Source organism: Alligator sinensis, unplaced genomic scaffold (assembly GCF_000455745.1).
Source record: "Alligator sinensis unplaced genomic scaffold, ASM45574v1 scaffold648_1, whole genome shotgun sequence".
NCBI lineage: Eukaryota > Metazoa > Chordata > Crocodylia > Alligatoridae > Alligator > Alligator sinensis.
This window is the reverse complement of record NW_005842353.1, coordinates 545,119-552,488: the sequence shown is the minus strand read 5'-3', so window position 1 is coordinate 552,488 and position 7,370 is coordinate 545,119.

Below are 7,370 nucleotides of genomic sequence, written 5' to 3'. Positions count from 1 at the left end.
ACAGACATGCTGATGACAGGCCCCCATGCTAATGGTTGCAATCTGAACTTCTACATTTGCACCTGCAAAATGAATTGCAAATGCAATTGAGAATGCTTGCCCCTCTAATGGTCTGATTGCAGGTGCAAATCAAGTAGTGAAAGGCACAGCACTATGATTTGCAATTAGAGCGGAGTGATTTTTTTTCAGTGAATAGTAAATTTGTCAAAAAATGTGGAATCAGTCATCCCCAAACTGTTCAACAATTTAGGTTTAATTTGTTGAACAGTCAGCTGGGGGGAAAAAAAATCCAAGTGGCACGCTTTCATCCGATAGCTTCAGGTTTTACAGCATTCATTCCCCTAGGATGTCAGAAACCCAGATTCAACTCTCTTCTCTTGCTGATGGAATCTGACGTCACATTTTCTTTCTCTAGGGAAGAGAGCTATCAGGCTACAAGATATACTGAGGTGGAGTGTTGTCAGCCTATTCCCTTCACATTGTTTTACCTTGTGTAAATGAACACTCACATGAGTGGGGCCTGGAACAGAGGTGTCTCCACTGCTCAGTGGAATGCCACAACCATTGTGTTGGGGAATTTTTCTCTCTTGGCTCTCTTGACTAGGGGTGACATAACCATACAGGCAGCATAACGTAAGGCAGCAAATTATAAGGGGTGGCAAAAATGGTACTCTGGGCAGGCAGGAAGTGTGCTGGTGCTCTGGGTGGGCAGGCAGCATGTACATTTGGCCAGGCCTGGGCCTAGGCTAGCAAAAATCATTATTCTGTCCCTGTCTGTAACTATATAGCTGTTTGTGGCAGGGCACAGTTGGTGCCTGCCACTTGAAGGGCTGAGCCAAACAGCCAGCAGGTGCCTGATGGCACTGGCCATTTTAGAACCATGGCTGGCTATATAAACAGAGCAGTTTGCCACTAGCATCCAGGCAGGAAACATTACCTGGCTGAGCTGCTGTATGAGAACATCTATAGGTAGGAGCAGGAGGTTCTTGGTCCTGGGCATGATCTAAAATTGTACCCTGCCAGGGGTGGATGGCCTGATAGGGCTCCCAGTGGTATGGGAGCCTCCAGAAAAATACCAGACCGTTTACCACCGTGATGGAAGGTGGGTCCGAGAGCCTCAATAACCCCTAGCCCCCGCATGACTGTGGGTAGCAGTTGGGGCCGGGCATGGCTATGGCCACCTGAGCCCCCACTGGGGAGGGAAGCCTTGGAGCCCCAGTGAGGGGGTGGAGATTGGGAGCCGTGCATGCGTGCGCTTGTGCACGTGCCCTGAGAGGGGCCAGAGTAAGCTTGGACCTGGTCGGGTAATTGGCTGGCCACTACCCTGGTGAGGTTTGTGGGAGAGGCCCAAAAGATGGTACATCTGCCACCCAAAGTGTGTGCTAGATAAAGCCTATGGCCAAAGGGGCCTGCCCTGAAAGGGAGCAAGGCACTGTAAGTCCTTGATGTGTGAAAGAGACTGCATGAGAGGCCCTAGTGAGAGGAGGACACTATGAATACATGCATGTCTGAGGCCTGACAATGACGGTGAAGCTTGGTCTGGCTGTAGGCCAACATTGTCACCTGCATGCTATTTGTGAGGCTTGGGCTGCAGTGTAAGGAGGAACGGAGCCACAGATGGCACCCCATGGCATCGGGGTGAGAATGGGCAGCCTCCTGCCTAATTGGAATCAATTAAGAAACAGCAAGACATGGCAGATGAGTGAGGTGGGCAGTTGGTCCAGCAACAGGTGGGCAGGCCAATGGCAGACCAGCCCCTGGAAGGCCCCCTGTTACACTGTTTAAAACAAAGTAGAATGGCTCCCACAAGATGGATTGAGCATGGCTTATCTGAGAATACCTGAGAGAGAACGATGTTAGATATGTTATAGATTTCCTAAAGCTGAGGAAGGAACAAAATTCAGGGTACCAATGTCTGTTGGATACCCTTCACCACCGAAAGAAAACTACTGCTTGTTTTTGCTTTCCTACAAAAACCTGACATCAACATCATTTTTCAGTTTCTTTCATTCAGCTGTGAACTAAACAATCAGTTTTTCGCGGAGTTCTTCCTGCAACTCAGATGTAGGTGCACAACGAGAGGCATTGCACCCAAACGTTTAAATCCTGTCCTAGATCCTTCTGTTCAAAATCTATCCTGACTCATCACCTCTGCACCATTCTTGGTATCTTGGGAACATGCATCTTATCTCGGGGGGAGGGTTGGGGTGGGGTGCTAAATCATTTCCATGTCATCATAACACTCTAAAACCTGACAAGTGGGTCATAACTCCATTCTTCTTCAGACCTTGAAGTTATCAAGGAAGTACTATTATATAGGTACAGTTCATCCTAGATTATACTGTGGTGTTGGAGGTCTATAATTATCAACCAACTGTGAGAACTTTTAGAAGTTTCACAGAATTCCCAATTTAGGTTGTAAGCCAATAGAGGGGAAAAAGAAGTGGGACATATCCTTCCTGACTGAGGAAATCTGTAGTAACCATACTAGGAAAGGAAGACCCCAATTCCTGTGGCTTCTCCAGCCCTTCAGGTAGTTCTACACCTACTTTAGATTGAGGTTAGTCTGATTTTTTTTTTCAATGAGAGAGTGACCAGAGTTTGAGCATGGCTTATATTCCATATAGTACAGTATAATAAGGTTGAAATTTAGAGCACTCTCGCACTTTTGGAGTCCAAAGGGATTTGGCTATTGCCTTGAGTGGTGGAACTATCTGGGCTTTAATGCGCAGATTTTTAATGAAAGAATATGCACTTGTTTTGATAGTTAGACTCCCTTTGAAGTACTGTTGTGTTTAATTTGAATGGAATAAATGGACTCAGAGTCTCATAGGTGTTTTAACATGGTCCTGTCACTGTATAATGTTAAACAAACTTCAGGGTCTCACATGCAGAGGCTTCAGTATACTTTGTCCCATGACCAGCAAACAACATTAAAAATCTTTTTATTTATTAAAGATGCAGAGAAAGAAAGGAAACAAACTAAAATATTTGAAAATATTGAGTCAGCTTCCATGTTAGCATTCCTTAACCTCTTTCTCTTCAGCTGTAGAGAACTCTAATAGGGAAACCCTTGTGTTGATAATGCTTTAGATGGAAGTGGAGATGAAAATTACTGTCCTTTGCAGGGTTCTGTCATCGGAATCCAGTCACAGGCAAACAACCCACAGAAGCAAATAGGAAAAAAAAAACCAATAGAGACTAAAAATGTACTTTGTTTTTACTTACTAGCAACCTTGTTCTTGGAGAAAGACAGATAAAACACATAATCTTACTGGCCATTCTGGGAACTGGAAAACTTGCTCATACTGAACTTTTAACTGACTTTCTAGTCATGGAGTCTTAGCAGTGTTGAAAAATTCAAGGCAAAGATATGAGCGGGGAAGGCAAAGGATACCCATGGGAGAGGATGTCTGTAAGTAAACAGGTAGCACATTTCAAGTGGTTTTCAAGACTTAGTGTGACCTGGTGAAGGTGGAGTTATCAGGGTCCCTCCCTTTAGCTAGTTCTGGTCAGGACAGCTGTCATGATAAGTGATGAACAGGGATCCGGGTTTTCTGTTTCCCACGGAAAAATGTAGAAAACCGTGGATTTCCCATTTTAATTGGAGAAAATGTGGATTTTCCTTTTCAGCAGGGAAACCCATGGAATTCCCCCTTTTGCCAAAAGCTCTGCAGGCTGGCTGAGTTCCAGCCTGCAAGTGCTGTTTGCAAAAGGGGGGGGAAAGCCCCAGCCCTGCCCAGAGGGGGAGGGAGAGGGGGAAAGGGCGGGACCCAATGCAATCACTTGCCGGAGGCTACCACAGGAGGAGGATTGGGCTTCTTTGTTCCTGCAGGTAAGTAGGGCTTGGGGGTTGCAGGGCAGGGCTGGGGGCTGTGGGAGCAAGGATGTGTTGGGGGAAGACATGGAGTGCCTGTCACCCAGCAGGCACTCCCCAACACTTTCCCCTCCCTCAGCCCAGGCAGGCAGGGAGAGGGGGGGAACAGAATGCCCTGGGGAGCAGTAGAGAGGGGTGAGGGACACTGCCGGCCCCCCACCTCAGCTCACTCTGGGCCCGCTCTCAGGAGCAGGGCTGGGGGGTCAAGGGCAGCAGTGCCCCTCTGTGGGCCACACGTGTGCTGCCCAGCTGGGGGGGAGGGGGAGCTCACATGTGGCAGCCATCGCTGCTGCTACACCTTGTGCTGCTTGCTTGCAGCTGGCAGCAGGGAAGCTGTATGGGACACAGGGTGCGGTGGTGTGGTGGCAGCCGCTGCATGTGAGCCCCCCACCCGGCCAAGCAGGCATGTGAGGCCCTCAGAGGGGCACTGCTGCCCTCACTCCTGCTCTGGGCAAGCAGCACAGGGCATGGTGGTGGCAGTGCAGTGGTGCTGGCAGCTGCCATCACATGAGCAGAGGTGCGATGTGGGGACAGCTGCTGGTGGTGGTGCGGTGGCAGCCGCCACCGGCAGTGTGGTGGCGGTGGCGGCCACTGAGTGCCAGCACCACTGCACTGCTACCGCCATGCCCTGCACTGCTTGCCTGGAGCAGGGCTATAGGGGTGAGGGCAGCGGTGCCCCTCTGTGAGCTGCACATGCCTGCTGAGGTGGGGGACCAGCAGTGCCCCTCACCTCTCTGCCACTGGGCCCCAGGGCGTGCTCCATTTTTCCCCGCCTGCCCGGGCTGAGGGAGGGGAAAGTGTTGGGGAAAGCTCCACTCGCAGTGCCTGCCAACTGGCTCCCTCAGCCCCCAGCTAGCTTCCCTCCTCCCCCAGCAGCAGTGGTGTGATGGTGGCTACCACATGTTAGCTCCCCATCTCCCACCCCCTCACTGTGTGGTGCATGTGTGGCCTGCAGAGGGGCACCGCTGCCCTTGCCACCCCGCCCCTCCCTGGGAGCAAGTGCAGAGATGCACTCCCCCATTTTCAATCTGCCCCCCGAACCCCTTCCTTTCCCCCCATTCCCCCACACACCTACCTGCTGGTGTGTCTGTGTGTGTGGGGCTCTTGTGGGGGAGTAAGGGGCATGAGCAGGGCTGGGGAGGCTGTGGGTGGGGGGAGTGAGGGGCACTAGCAGGGCTGTGGGTGGCCCATGGGGGCCTTTAATTTTTATCATATTTTGGATTTTTTTTATCAGAGAATTTGTAATTTTTATTATTATTAATCAGGGAAAACCAGGATCCCTGGTAATGAAGGACCACCTGTGAAATGGTAACACCTGGAGAGAGTGTGAGTGTTGTAGCCATAACAACAAATCCTGCCTCTTTCGAATCCATCCTCTCTCCTATCTTCAGTGTCAAGTTACAGATCCCATATGGTCCAGGTGAGCATCAAAACCAGTAGTATAACTGTGAAGGGGCAAGTTGGGCACAGACTCTGGGTGCTGACTAGGAAGTGTCAGCGTTGCCCCACCACAAGTCTTTGCCATGACAGGGGCAGCCTGTACTGCCCCTGCTCAGCCATAGGAGCTGGGCAGAGAACCACTACCCCAAGTAGTGCATCTGGAGGCAGGGGGAACAAGTGGAGTGAGCAAAATGGCAATTCCCTAGACCCATCTTGAAAGCCTTTGCCAGAGCAGGCATAGCCCTGCACCCAATACATATGTGTTTTGGGGGTGAGAAGGGAGAAAATGGGACATCAGGGTCAGCTTGCAGGATCCTGGTCACAGAACTGCTGCTGCTGGAGGAGAGCTGATGCTGCTACAGTAGTGGCAGTAGCAGGGGCAGCAGTAGCTTGGGAGGGCAAGCCTTCCCTTCCACTCACTCATGTCCCCCACCCTCTCTCCATCCTGGGACTACAGCGGTTGGCAAACTCCTGTGCCCCCTGCCAGGCAGTCAAAGCTAGCTACACCTTTGCTCAAAAATAGTAGTGCATGGCATCTTACTAATTTGTCAACCAATCAAGCCTAGTTTCTTCTTCTACATGTCTCTTGTTTACTTAATATGATTTAACATAGTCCTTGGGTGGGATCTGTAAGTTTACCATGGGTTCAGAAATTTGATAAGAGGGGAGCAGTGGCAGTATAATTGCCATGGCTCCTAGGATCACAATGTGTCCTGATGTCAAATTTCAAGACCGGTGGAGAGCTCTGAAGGCCAGGTGATGCAGTCCTGCAGGCCAGATCTGCATGTTGGATACAGCCTGTGGGGTGAAATGAGTTGGACAGCGCTCGGACTATAGGCCTCTGCACAACAATGCAGACTGAAAATTCTACCTTATTTAGTGTTATCACTTTACATTAATATTGCATTCATCTTGAGGCTCTCAAAGCACTTAAAGACATTAATTAATCTGTCAGCCTTTTAATAATTTTCTGAGGTAGGTAAGCATGATTATTCTTATCATGCATGTGGGAGAATGAAAGCCGAGATATTATGTGACTTTTCTAAGGTCAGTGGCAGAGATAAGAAGAGAACCTAAAACTGTTGACTCATTTTATAATCTAGGCATTTGATTAATCTTTCTTACTGTACTGCAAGATGGCAGCTTCTGGGCAGTGATAAAAAAAGCTTTAATGAATTTCTTAAAAACAAGCACTTCCTTGTGGTGAAGATTACCTCTCATGCTTTCCAGAGTTATGCATGTGAGAGTTCAGAAGCATGGGACATAACCTTTCACGATCAGGCCATTTTATGCTGATTCTTAAGAGTCTTAATCTCCTTTTAAACTGACATAATTTTGGTTAATAGTTGTAATTTTAAATAAACACATCTGAAATAGTCATGGGACAATTGCATGAGCATTTGCTAAATGTTTCCATTTGAAGCAGTGCCATTACTGTACAGTATGCTTCTGAAACTGTTGGCATTTTGCAAACACATGTGATGAAGTATCAATAAGAACTTCTGTGAAGCAAATGCTTGTATTGTTTTAATTATAAGAACTGTCGTCAGTATTTTAGTTTTGTTAGTGAACAGTTATTAATAGATTATTACAGACCATGGCACTGGTCATAGAAATATTGCTCAAAGCAATATGTACTTCCAAAAAGGAAAACGTCTAGGTGCAATATCTTAATTTGTTATTACAGATCTGGAGTTCATTCCTTAGACAAGTGTGTGTTGTTTTTTCTTTGTTTGTTTGTTTTTTAAACTTACCAAACTTTTTGTAACTTATAAGTACACCTACAGCAAAGGGTATCATCAAAATTGAAAGGAATTCCAGTTAAAAGAAAAGGTAGTTCAGACAGAAGAAATTGTGTGCGCACACACTTCTTTTCTTCCTTATAATTTAAAACAAGTTAAGGTTCTGTTCTTCACAGGATTTTGTCCATACACAACATGATTAGTAGAGATTTAAAAATTGTAGTAGTTAATCTTGTGTCATTGTTGCCTAGTACATAGTGATCATTTTGCTTGTTGCTCCATAGATGGGTCTTAACAATATAATTATGTAA